The 14,506-nt window shown below is 39.4% G+C and overlaps 2 long non-coding RNA genes across 2 annotated transcripts; both read right to left on the bottom strand.

The window, feature by feature from the left end:
- Positions 1-820: 820 nt before the first annotated feature.
- Positions 821-2,639, bottom strand: LOC132623892 (uncharacterized). The gene is made up of 3 exons (XR_009576465.1): positions 2,472-2,639; positions 2,076-2,131; positions 821-1,059 (listed from the first exon to the last, which is right to left on the bottom strand). It is a non-coding gene; the product is annotated as an uncharacterized LOC132623892 (long non-coding RNA).
- Positions 2,640-7,436: 4,797 nt separating this feature from the next.
- Positions 7,437-9,117, bottom strand: LOC132624926 (uncharacterized). Its single transcript, XR_009576567.1, has 3 exons — positions 8,999-9,117; positions 8,603-8,658; positions 7,437-7,671 (listed from the first exon to the last, which is right to left on the bottom strand). It is a non-coding gene; the product is annotated as an uncharacterized LOC132624926 (long non-coding RNA).
- Between the last annotated feature and the right edge of the window lie 5,389 nt (positions 9,118-14,506).

Below are 14,506 nucleotides of genomic sequence, written 5' to 3' on the forward strand. Positions count from 1 at the left end.
CATTACTTTGTGACATTAGTTGATGATTACCGCAGATACACTTGGATTTGTCTCATACATTGAAAGAATGAAGTATTTACTATATTGTCAAATTTCCTGTGTCTGATAAAAAATCAGTTTGGTTTATTATTCAAACACTGAGGTCTGATAATGGGACAAAGTTCTTTAACTCTAAATGTGTAGAATTGTTTGCTCAAAATGACTTTATTTATCAGAGTAATTGTCCTTATACATCTCAACAAAATGGAACTGTAGAAAGGAAACATAGGCATATCTTAGAGGTTGCTAGGGCCTTAAGATTCCAAAGTGGTGTACCAATAAGTTTTTAGGGTGATTGTGTGAGGACTGTCGTATACTTGATCAATAAACTTCCCACATTAATTCTACATGGGAAAAGTCCATATGAAAAATTATTTGGTAAAGAACCAAGTATTGAACACTTAAGAGTATTTGGCTGTCTTTGTTATGCTAGCAAACTATCTAAAGGGGACAAATTTGATTTAAGGGCTAGAAAATCTGTATTAGTTGGTTATTCTGAAAGTCATAAGGGATATAGAATTTTTAATGATATAGACTTTTTGATCTCACAAAGTTGTCTTTGTCAGTAAATATGTGACCTTTAGTGTCACGCCCCGAACCATGGCCTGGACGTAACACGGCACTCGGTGCCTGACTACATGTGACCGAGCGAACCACATGACTTGCTAAATCATCATGATGCATAACATAAGCGGAATATAACGTGAATGCATGATGAGCTTTTGTAAAACGTAATAATTCATAATACTTAATAAAGTACTTGTTTAAAATATGAGTGAGCCAAAATGGCTATACGACTCCAAATGTCTGACATAACATAACTGACTGGTCTAGTCTATGAAACCTCTATCATGAGTCTGACTGGAAAACATAATTACTGGGACAAGGCCCCCAGCATACCTTTACATGCAAAACTAAACAGAGAAATACAATGTTTAAACCCCGAATGAGATGGGGCTCACCGATAAGCTGGTACGAGTAAATCCTAATGATCAGAAGCGTCGTCCTGTAACTCCGTACCTGCATCGTGAAATACAGGCCCCCGGGCAATAAAAGGGGGCGTCAGCACATTGAATGTACTGGTATGTAAAGCAACCGGAAGAAACAACAGGGGACATGGAATAACATGATAAGAACTGAAACTGGAAACTTGGACATGAACATGAGCATGAGTACATATACGTATACATAACATGAGTAAAACATGATAAGTAGGGAGAGCATTTCACAAACCGACATATCATATCATATCATATCACCACGTGGGTACGTGGAGTCTGGTACCTCGCCGGACCAGCAGAGCCCCTATACCTTGCCAGGGTATAAGGTAGTAATTTACCACGTGGGTACGTGGAGTCTGGTACCTCGCCGGACCAGCAGAGCCCTCATACCTTGTCTGAGGTAGTAAGGTACCTGATGGATCCATTCAGTGTAAAATTAAGGTATCGTCTTATCTGAGCGGAGCGATCCTTGTCCTACGGTGGCTCCGTAGTTTCAGGCTATCTGAACCTTCTCGGTAATTTGTGCAACTCCCAAAAACATGAACATAATATATTTGGCTAAGAAGCCCATGACTTTCGTGAATTTACTTGTACTTGTCTTGAAATCATGATTTCATGAAATGACTTGTAAACACGGTTTCATGAAATAGCTTGTAAACATGGTTTCATGAAATAATCTTGTAAACATGTTCTTGATTCATGAGTAATACAATAGTTCATAATCATATATTTGTAGTTGACTTGAAAACATGTTTATAACTTGCAAAATAACTCATGCAGTTTCATATGAACATAATGAGAACACATGAGGAAGAATTCATGATTCATGGATTAAGCTAGGATTCCTAATGTCCGTAATGGAAGGTTAGGAATACAATAACGAACATATATACGGGAATTCATGTACATACATACATAATTACGGGCTACCAATATGTTGGATTTAATGCCCTAGGATTTGAACTTCATAGATTTTATAAACGGATCATGGGGAAAACGTAGAGGTTCCCACATGTGGATGGAAGTTCTACATACCTTAACCTCCCGCTTTTGAGCGTATCACAATGTCTTTCAATCCCTTCAACTTCAATCTATAGCAATACAAGTCATAGGGATTCTATATTAGCAACCATATCCATGTTTTGTTCATCTAAGCATTTTATCAAACACTTAATAGGCATGAAGCTTTATAACCCTCATTAATGGTGTTTTCTTCACCAAATCCCCATCCTTTTACTTCTAGCTAATTCTACAATCCCATTAGATGTAATTAACATCATTTTTCATCAACCATATGGATACAACAATCCCAAGTCAACAATCCAACAATTCTAGCATAATTCATATAATCATCTTCAACAAACCCAATTATTATTCTCCCAAGAATTCATCAATTCACAACTATAAGTGATTAGGGAGTAGAAATATTACCTTTTTTGGGTAGTCACCACGAAATCAACACCCCCAAGTCCGATCTTTAGCTTAAAATGACGACCACAACTTGTACTACAAATTATCCTTCACGAACTTTGGGATTTGGGGCCTTAAAATTGGTTGATTTTCTCCTTCTTCTCTCTAGATTCCCTTCTCTCTCACTTCCTCTCTCTAAACTCTGAATTTTGGAGAAAAGGTGGGCTGCTAGGGTTTTATTTTCTATATATACCAAGGGAAAAATGGGTTGACCCAACTTGAAAACGGGTCGGGACTGTTCTGTCTTAAAACGTCTATATCTCCCTATCCCGACGTCGCCTGTGAACCCACAACCTATGGTTGGAAAGGTATTTCAATTATCTACAACTTTCATTCTTTGAGTTTTCCCAAATTCTCAACCTACGATGGGGTTATGGCCTCCCGAAGTCAGGTGACCCGAAACTCAACTGCGGACCAAAACACGCCCATGTTACGGTCCCGTAACACAAGGGACGGACCGTAACGTGGCGTCGTACCTTGTCGAAAATTTCCAGAAAGTTTCTGGAAATTCTCCCTGTGTTACGGTACACTGTTACGGTCCGTAACACAAGGTACGACCCGTAACACAAGGGACGGACCGTATCCTGGGACCGTATCGTGAACGAAATTTCCAGTGAGGTTCTGGAAATTTCGTCTGTGTTACGGCTCACTGTTACGGCCCGTAACACGAGTTACGGTCCGTAACGTCACCGTAACGAAGACGACTTTTTCCAGCGAACAGGCTTCACTCAAATGGGCATAACGCTTTGCACAGATGTCCGTTTAATCCTCATAATATACCGTTGGAAAGATATTCAATAGGGCTACAACTTTCATCAAGGAGGTTCTTCCAGATTCGCAATGGATCAAGGAGTTGTCGCTGCCCGAAATAAGCCTATCAACCATTTTTGCAAACGCTCAAACCTACAGTGTTTTCACTAGAACTCTAATGATATGAGCTTAAACTCAGTCCCAAAATGCGGGGTGTTACAATATCTCCCCCTTGGGATCATTCGTCCTCGAATGATGGTTCATGGTTAAGAATATGGCTAGACATGGCTTGATTACAGGAACGTGAAGGAAACATGACATGAAACATGGAGACTGAATTAACATGGCATGGTTACACGGAAACATGAATACTGAGACATGAACATGGGCACTGGATAGATGACATGAGCGTGGAACATGAGACATAACATGACATGGGGCATGGAAACTGACATGACATAGTTTCATGAAAACATCAATGCCTAAACATGAGACATGAATAACGAATACATGAACTCGATCGTGAAACGTGAGGCAGGAATACATAAGGGACATTATAACTCTTCTCCAAAATGTCATTAAGCCATCATTATGTCGATACTCGTAATCCTTGCCCGACACACAACATATACCTTGCTTTCCTTAACAACTTTCATCTCCTACCTCAAATGTCCTTGAAATCTCATTTAGAATCATTAAATATTACTCCTTACTCATCAACATGTCGTATACGTCATACCCTTCGTGGGTCTATTCGCGGTATGCTAACGGAGAAATTTCCTAGGTGTAACATTCTCCCCCTCTGTTGGAACATACGTCCTCAAATGATAACATTCAGGATTCTACAAAAATTTCGCCAGAGTTTCCCCTGTAATATGGCACTACCAACCTGTCACAACAGCCCATAATATCATTGCCTCACAGGGCTACATCACAATAGCATTATAAATTGGCCACACACGACCAAAAGCATGAAAAGAAAGCTTACATACCTCAAAATCTTAGTGCTTCATCATAAATCTCTTCTATCTCACATTTGTGTAAAATTTCTGGAAATTCTGCGTCATTTTCAAACGCTTCTGTATCAACTTGACTTTCTCCATAGCTTGATAAACCAAACCTGGTCCTAGCAACTCTGCTTCACCAATTTCTAACCAACCAATTGGTGATCTACACCTTCACCCATACAGAGCTTCAAATGGAGCCATCCCAATACTAGCTTGATAATTATTATTATACGAAGACTCAATGAGAGACAGGTGATCATCCCAATTACCATTGAAATCAAGGACACATGGTTACTGAACTAAATGAATACATGACTACTAAACTGTTGAGATACTAAATTGAATGTCTATTGAACTGACTGAAGACTGGCTGACTGAATACTAAGCTAACTGAATACTGGATTAGCTGAATACTGAGCTGGCATGAATACGTGAGTACTGGACTGATACCTGAGTACTAAGCTGACATAAATATCTGAGTATTGAACTAACATGAGTATCATAACATGAGATCTGAATAGCGTATCTGTCTGACCATTTGTCTGAGGATGAAAAGCTGTGCTAAGGTTCACCTCCGTACCCAAATCCTTTCTGAAAGGATTTTCAGAAGTTCGCTGTGAACTGAGCACCAAAATCTGAAATAATGGACACTAGGGTCCCATACAATCCGGAAATTTCATTAACATATGACTTGGCATAATCTTCTTGTTCAATCTGTGGTCTTAACTGGCAAGAAGTGCGCTGACTTCGTAAGTCTGTCCACAATCACCGAAATTAAATCATGCCTCCTAGCTGAACGAGGTAGACCTGATACAAAGACCATATTGATCATTTCCCATTTCCAGACAGGAATATCAACATTCTGAGCCAAGCCACCAGGCCTTTGGTGTCCGGCTTTCACCTGCTGACAATTCGGGCACTTGGCTACAAAAGCTGCCACATTCTTCTTCATATCGTTCCACCAGTAATTCTTCTTGAGATCATGATACATCTTAGTGGAACCTGGGTGAATAGAATACCTAAAGTTGTGAGCATCTAACATGATTCGCTCTCCGAGCCCATCAACATCTGGAACGCATAATCTGCCTCGGTATCTCAAGGTACCATTATCTCACCCATGTTCAAAAGCTAAGGCTTTCTGTTCGTGAATCCCCTCTTTCATCTGCAGCAAGTAGGAATCACCAAACTGCTTCTCTCTAACTTCAATGACTAAGCAGGAATGCCATGTTCTGGGCAATAACTCCACCCACTTCGGAGTCTGAAAGTCGAATTCCTAGATTGGATAAGTGGTGAACGTCTTTCACCATATTTCTCTTGTTTGTCTAAATCATGAGCCATACTTCCCATACTTGATTTTTTTTTTTGAGATATTTCCTAAAATACTCACAGTACTGTTGTGTGCTACGTCTTTCACTAGCACCTTATATTTTAGAGTCTCGTGCAATGGCACTATCCTTGTGACACATATCTAGGCATAATCTTATAGCTTTTCTGTGATCGCCTAATCGATAATAATTGAACTTGACATGATTTGTTCGACGATTATTCTACTCATTTCGGGTTAGGCATATTCCCTATGGAGACTATCCCATTATGCCAACCTAACTGAACTGAGGTTCTTCATATATCATACTAACCCTTCGGGTCTTCAATTATCTCACTGGACTTACTGGCGATTTATGCATCTCCCCCTTAGACCAAGGGTAACATCTCATACTTATAAACTATTCTCTTTTGATGGGATTTCAATTAACATTCCTTATCTTCTGTAATTCCTTTGTACTCTACAACACTGATTTTTTTTTTTTTACTCTCATCGGAGCAATTCCTCATGGGGAAAAACAAAATTTACTTACATGAACGGGTTGCTACTGTATTCATAACTGGCATACTCCATCTTAACGACTTAACTCTGCTCACACTGTAAATATTAGGACAACCCCCTTTTGACAACTCTTAAAGGCTATTCTTCTGCAGTTTGCTCTTTTACGGCTTAGCTGATTTCTTCTTCCACTAATCACTCTACTCTGAACTTAACTTAGCCCTTGTTTTCTAACACACATTCGGATGTATCCGAACTGTCACCCACTTAAGGTGTTCATCCGAATAGGAATTCAAATCATATTTCTCAAAGTCAGCCGTACTCGTAACTTAGTCAAATCTTATTATTTCTGTTGACATGGCTTTTCTAGACATATTACGACTTATATCTCATTCTCCTTCTATTTCTAGGAAAATTTTGGCAGAGTTTCTTCTGTATTTCTTACTATCCCAAAACCTGCACGCAGGAAATACCAACAATGCCTCACAAGGCCAACATATATACATATATCATATCATATCTTAGCCACACATGGCTCCCAATTTCGACAACAGTATAAAAATGATGAACTTACCTCATATGTCCAACTCAAACTGTACCTGTTACACTTTCCTGTTTATTTCCCCTTTCAATCTTTAACTGCAAATGGAGTGGGTCCTGATGACCTCCGGTAGAAAACTGTCTACCACCACTCCCTTGAGATCCTCCATGATTTACCTTTTTCCTGTTGTATTCCATTCTCCTTTCTCAAGAACATCATTATCATTCAACATACCATTCATTCCACTACACCCCTTCTCGGGCAACTTACATTGTATTCCACTTTCAATAGCACTTGAAGTCTCATTTGTTACCCGTAAGTACTGCACAATTGTTCCCCCTATGGGTAAACATCCTTACTTGGACCTTGAATTTTCTGTTCATCTCCTGCGCATTCGAAACTTACGTAGTTCGAGAGGAAGAGAAGTTTCTTATTGTTCTAAGCTTCATGGCACGATCTAGAGTAGAAAAAATGAGACAATCCTGAATGTGTTGGTGGTCAACTGTTTATATGTGTGGCGCACACACACATATAAAAGTGACCCCAGTGGACACAGTTTCATAGACTCCCTAAGACATTTGAACCTAGGCTCTGATACCAAGCTTTGTCACGCCCCGAACCATGGCCTGGACGTAACACGACACTCGGTGCCTGACTACATGTGACCGAGCGAACCACATGACTTGCTAAATCATCATGATGCATAACATAAGCGGAATATAACGTGAATGCATGATGAGCCTTTGTAAAACGTAATAATTCATAATACTTAATAAAGTACTTGTTTAAAATATGAGTGAGCCAAAATGGCTATACGACTCCAAATGTCTGACATAACATAACTGACTGGTCTAGTCTATGAAACCTCTATCATGAGTCTGACTGGAAAACATAATTACTGGGACAAGGCCCCCAGCATACCTTTACATGCAAAACTAAACAGAGAAATACAATGTTTAAACCCCGAATGAGATGGGGCTCACCGATAAGCTGGTACGAGTAAATCCTAATGATCAGAAGCGTCGTCCTGTAACTCCGTACCTGCATCGTCAAATACAGGCCCCCGGGCAATAAAAGGGGGCGTCAGCACATTGAATGTACTGGTATGTAAAGCAACTGGAAGAAACAACAGGGGACATGGAATAACATGATAAGAACTGAAACTGGAAACTTGGACATGAACATGAGCATGAGTACATATACGTATACATAACATGAGTAAAACATGATAAGTAGAGAGAGCATTTCATAAACCGACATATCATATCATATCACCACGTGGGTACGTGGAGTCTGGTACCTCGCCGGACCAGCAGAGCCCTCATACCTTGCCTGAGGTAGTAAGGTACCTGATGGATCCATTCAGTGTAAAATTAAGGTATCGTCTTATCTGAGCGGAGCGATCCTTGTCCTACGGTGGCTCCGTAGTTTCAGGCTATCTGAACCTTCTCGGTAATTTGTGCAACTCCCAAAAACATGAACATAATATATTTGGCTAAGAAGCCCATGACTTTCGTGAATTTACTTGTACTTTTCTTGAAATCATGATTTCATGAAATGACTTGTAAACACGGTTTCATGAAATAGCTTGTAAACATGGTTTCATGAAATAATCTTGTAAACATGTTCTTGATTCATGAGTAATACAATAGTTCATAATCATATATTTGTAGTTGACTTGAAAACATGTTTATAACTTGCAAAATAACTCATGCAGTTTCATATGAACATAATGAGAACACATGAGGAAGAATTCATGATTCATGGATTAAGCTAGGATTCCTAATGTCCGTAATGGAAGGTTAGGAATACAATAACGAACATATATACGGGAATTCATGTACATACATACATAATTACGGGCTACCAATATGTTGGATTTAATGCCCTAGGATTTGAACTTCATAGATTTTATAAACGGATCATGGGGAAAACGTAGAGGTTCCCACATGTGGATGGAAGTTCTACATACCTTAACCTCCCGCTTTTGAGCGTATCACAATGTCTTTCAATCCCTTCAACTTCAATCTATAGCAATACAAGTCATAGGGATTCTATATTAGCAACCATATCCATGTTTTGTTCATCTAAGCATTTTATCAAACACTTAATAGGCATGAAGCTTTATAACCCTCATTAATGGTGTTTTCTTCACCAAATCCCCATCCTTTTCCTTCTAGCTAATTCTACAATCCCATTAGATGTAATTAACATCATTTTTCATCAACCATATGGATACAACAATCCCAAGTCAACAATCCAATAATTCTAGCATAATTCATATAATCATCTTCAACAAACCCAATTATTATTCTCCCAAGAATTCATCAATTCACAACTATAAGTGATTAGGGAGTAGAAATATTACCTTTTTGGGTAGTCACCACGAAATCAACACCCCCAAGTCCGATCTTTAGCTTAAAATGACGACCACAACTTGTACTACAAATTATCCTTCACGAACTTTGGGATTTGGGGCCTTAAAATTGATTGATTTTCTCCTTCTTCTCTCTAGATTCCCTTCTCTCTCACTTCCTCTCTCTAAAATCTGAATTTTGGAGAAAAAGTAAGCTGCTAGGGTTTTATTTTATATATATACCAAGGGAAAAATGGGTTGACCCAACTTGAAAACGGGTCGGGACTGTTCTGTCTTAAAACGTTCATATCTCCCTATCCCGACGTTGCCTGTGAACCCACAACCTATGGTTGGAAAGGCATTTCCATTATCTACAACTTTCATTCTTTGAGTTTTCCCAAATTCTCAACTTACGATGGGGTTATGGCCTCCCGAAGTCAGGTGACCCGAAACTCAACTGCGGACCAAAACACGCCCATGTTACGGTCCCGTAACACAAGGGGCGGACCGTTACGTGGCGTCGTACCTTGTCGAAAATTTCCAGAAAGTTTCTGGAAATTCTCCCTGTGTTACGGTACACTGTTACGGTCCGTAACACAAGGTACGACCCATAACACAAGGGACGGACCGTATCCTGGGACCGTATCGTGAACGAAATTTCCAGTGAGGTTCTGGAAATTTCTTCTGTGTTATGGCTCACTGTTACGGCCCGTAACACGAGTTACGGTCCGTAACGTCACCGTAACGCAGACAACTTTTTCCAGCGAACAGGCTTCACTCAAATGGGCATAACTCTTTGCACAGATGTCCGTTTAATCCTCATAATATACCGTTGGAAAGATATTCAATAGGGCTACAACTTTCATCAAGGAGGTTCTTCCAGATTCGCAATGGATCAAGGAGTTATCGCTGCCTGAAATAAGCCTATCAACCATTTTTGCAAACGCTCAAACCTACAGTGTTTTCACTAGAACTCTAATGATATGAGCTTAAACTCAGTCCCAAAATGCGGGGTGTTACATTTAGAGAATTCACTTTTCCTTTCAAGCAAGAGTCTCATCAGTGTACATATGATATGTTTTTTATCCCTTCTGAACCAATTGCTGAAGTAAGGGGGACTGGTGTTAGTGATACTTCACCAATTTCCATACATGAAGATATGATACAAGTACCATCTACATACCATGATGGTGATATAGTTGTTCCTGGCACCAACAATGCTGAGGATGATGATTTTTTTGACAATACTAAGCCTATACAAGAAGCAGGTGAAATAGTTGAAGTTATTCATGAAAAACAACCTCATGCAGTCCAGGAAAAAGTACAGCAAGATGTTGAAAACATTATTAAGGAACCAATACAAGCACCAATACTGCAACAGCATGAGCAAATTGATGAACAAATGCCAATAATACCAGAAGAACAAGGCAGACCTTGGAGAAGTGTCAGACCACCTATATGGTATAGAGACTATGTGACGCCATCTCAACATAATAGTCACTATGCATATCCTATTTATAACCATTTATCCTACTCTCATCTGTCTCCAGCATATCAAACATATTTGAGATGTTTTTCTGGTGTTGTGGAGCCCAGAAATTTCCAGGAACCCTCAAAGGAAAAGGTGTGGATAGAAGCAATGTAAAAGGAGATTGAAACACTTGTGGATAACAACACACAAGAACTTGTTGAATTTCCACCAGGAAAGCAAACTATTGGTTCAAAATGGTTATACAAAGTGAAGTTATAAGCTAATGGAGAGGTTGACAAATACAAAGCAAGGCTAGTGGCTAAAGGCTACACACAAATAGAAGGTTTGGAGTATCATGAAACCTTCTCACCAGTAACAAAAATGGTTACTGTAAGGACAATGATCAATATAGCAGCATCAAATGATTGGGAGTTATTCCAAATGGATGTTAACAATGCCTTCCTCCAAGGAGATTTGGAGGAAGAGGTGTACATGTCTCTTCCATAGGGATTCCATAGACAAGGGGAGAATAAAGTATGTAAGCTTTTGAAGTCCCTATATGAGTTGAAACAAGCTTCAAGGCAGTGGAACATCAAGTTGACTACTGCACTAATACATGTTGGATACACACAAAGCTCATTTGATCATTCACTGTTTACAAAGAAGAAAGGAAAGGAATTTGTCATCATCTTGATATATGTTGATGATTTACTGATAACATGAAACCGTTCTATCCTGGTTGATGAGTCAAAGAAGTATTTGCATAGTCAGTTCAAGGTTAAAGACTTGGGGATATCGAAGTACTTTCTTCGGATAGAAGCGATGAGATCTAAGCATGGCGTACTACTTAATCAAAGAAAACATACACTAGATCGAATTTCAGACTTAGGACTCAGTGGTGCAAAACCATCCTCCACTCCATTGGAGGCAAATGTCAAGTTAACCTTTGTAGAGTATGATACAACATGTGAAAAGGCAGATGATTTAACAAGAAGAAAGACAGATGATCCAATACTTGAGGATATAGGCAGCTACTTGAAATTGGTAGGAAAGCTGATTTATCTGACCATCACAAGACCAGATATTTGCTTTGCACTGTAAGTCTTAAGTCAGTTCATGCAGATGCCAAAGAAGTATCATTAGGATGCAACTTTAAGAGTGGTGAGATATGTCAAAAGATCACCAGGATTAGGAATACTGTTAAGGAGGAATTCTATTGAAGAATTAGCAGTTTTTTGTGACTCGGACTGGGATTTTTGGCCCAACACTAGGAGATCAATAACAACATTTTTCGTGCAACATGGACAATCACTAATCTCCTGGAAATCCAAGAAGCAACACACAGTAAGTAGAAGCTCAGCTGAAGCTGAGTATAGAAGCATGGCCTCAGTAGTTTCTGAGATTGTTTGGTTGATAGGATTACTGAAGGAATTACAAGTTGATGTGAAGCTTCCCATAAAGGTTTATTGTGACAGCAAGGCTGCTATTTAAATATCAGGGAATCCTATATTCCATGAACGAACGAAACATATTGAGAGTGATTGCCATTTTGTAAGGGAGAAGTTCAAAGATGGGACAATCTTACCAACTAATGTCAACACCAAGTTGCAGCTTGTTGATTTGCTGAGAAAGGGCTTAGGAGCATCACAAAATTACATGCTTTTGTCCAATCTGGGAGTGATAGATGCGTTTCACCCATCAATTTGAATGAGGGTGTCAAAACTGAGTGTATACGCGGGTGTATATTTGGTATACACTGTATATCGCGTGTTTGATTTAGTTAGAGTTAGTTGCTGTTGTGATGATGTTTTGTTAGTTAGTTGTAAGTGTAATGATTAGTTAGATGCCAGCTGTTGAACAACTGGCCAATGTAGTCTACAAATATCTCATTTCCTACACTCAAATGCAATTCAATCAATTCAAGTCAATACTGTCACGCCCCGAACCATGGCCTAGACGTAACACGACACTCGGTGCCTGACTGCATGCGACCGAGCGAACCACATGGCTTGCCGAATCACCATGATACATAACATAAGAGAAATATAACGTTAATGCATGATGAGCCTTTATAAAACGTAGTAAGTCATAATACTTAATAAAAATACTTGTTTAAACATGAGTGCGGAAATAACATGAATGAGCCAAAATGGCTATACGACTCCGAATGTCTGACATGACATAACTGACTTGTCTAGTCTATGAAACCTCTACCGTGAGTCTGACTGAGAAACATACTTACTGGGACAAGGCCCCCAGCATACCTTTAGATGTAAAACTAAATAAAGCAGGACAATGTCTAAACCCCGAATGAGATGGGGCTCACCAATAAGCTGGCACGTGCAAATCCTAATGAGCAGAAGCGTCGTCCTGTAAATTCGTACCTGCATCGTGAAATGCAGGCCCCCGGGCAATAAAAAGAGGACGTCAGCACATTGAATGTACTGTTATGTAAAGCAACCGAAAGAAACAACATGGAACATGGAATAACATGATAAGAACTGAAACTGAAAACCTGGACATGAACATGAGCATGAGTACTGTTAATTGTTTTCAGTTTATCTATGGATGCACAAAATCGCTGAGACACAAAGAAACAGAAATTATGCATATTAGATCAGACCGAATAATTGGGGTTAACTCCTAATTGCTCGTCCTTGTATTAAGTCTGCTAGTTCTATAAAACTTATTAAAGGACTCTTTTAGCATAGTTAAAGACTTGTATATCATCGTGACTATAAGTATGAGATTGCATTGGAGTCCCTCCCCAAAGACCTTTTTATCCCTCCCCCTTCAGCCCATACTCACCTCCTGACAATGAAGGTAGGGCATATCTTTTTGTTTTTCTCCTATCGCTCATTTTCTCAACCCTGGAGATCTCATCATGATAGGAGGTAAATCTGTTGCCAAACCTGATAACATGCTTGGCATGAAAAAAGCTCCCGTGTCTAAAGAAGCAAAGAAGGATACTAAGGATCCTAACAAACCTAAGAGGCCACCTGCAAGTGCTTTCTATGAAAAACGAGGACGGAAATCTGCCAAGGATCCTAACAAACCCAAGAGGCCTGCAGGTGCTTTCCTCCTTTTCATGGAGGAGTTTAGGAAGCAGTTCAAGGTGGAGCATCCATCGCGCGCTTTCTCACGCGCCCTCACGTGCCCCGAGAAGCGACGGGTGTCGGTTCCGTACAGTGGTCAGTAAAATGGACATAACTTCTTGTCCAAAGCTCTGTTTGGGCTCCACAATATAACGTTGAAAAGCTATTTCAAAGGGATACAACCTTCATCAAGGAAGTTTTACCAAATTCTAAACTAATAAAGGGGTTATGGTCGTTGGAAGTAATACCTTCTATAAACTCACTTGCAAACATGCCCCGTAGAGTGGCTTCCAACTTTTCTTTGCCCAAAGACATTTCTTATGACTTAATTGGTTTTAAAAACACTTCCTATAACCCTCATATTGGTTCCATTATATTATCATCTTATGAGTCAAACTTTCGCCTGAAGCTACGAGGTGTTACAAATACAATTTCTTCTCTCTACTTTGTTTCCTCTCAACTGCTGACCTCCATGATCGAGCTTGTGGCTTCGATCATGGTTTCTATTTGATAAATTCATAGAAATGATAGGAAATTTTTGCTATGATACTTGATTGGGATACTCACCTCCCAAAGATCAGTTTCATTATATCTATAGCACTTCGTCTCTTCACAACACTGTGATCATCATTTTTTTTCACTTCACTAGGCTGGGATCTTCTAGTAACTAGTAATGTTGTTGCCATGTGACCAGGAAGTCAGGGGTTCAAGTCATGAAAACAACCTTTTGTAGAAATACAGGATAAGGCTGCGTACAATAGACAGTGGCGGGACCATGATTTTTACCTAGAGGGTTCAAAAATATGAAGAAGTAAATACACAAAAAAGCCAAGGGGGTTCAACATCTACTATATATACATAAAAAAAAAAAATTAATTATGTTTTGAAGCACTAGCTTACTGCCGATTCTATTTTAGTAAAATTCCTCATTACTTAAAAAAATAGACTCTAGTG

The sequence above is a fragment of the Lycium barbarum genome, chromosome 12 (assembly GCF_019175385.1).
Source record: "Lycium barbarum isolate Lr01 chromosome 12, ASM1917538v2, whole genome shotgun sequence".
In the NCBI taxonomy this organism is placed as follows: Eukaryota; Viridiplantae; Streptophyta; class Magnoliopsida; order Solanales; family Solanaceae; genus Lycium; species Lycium barbarum.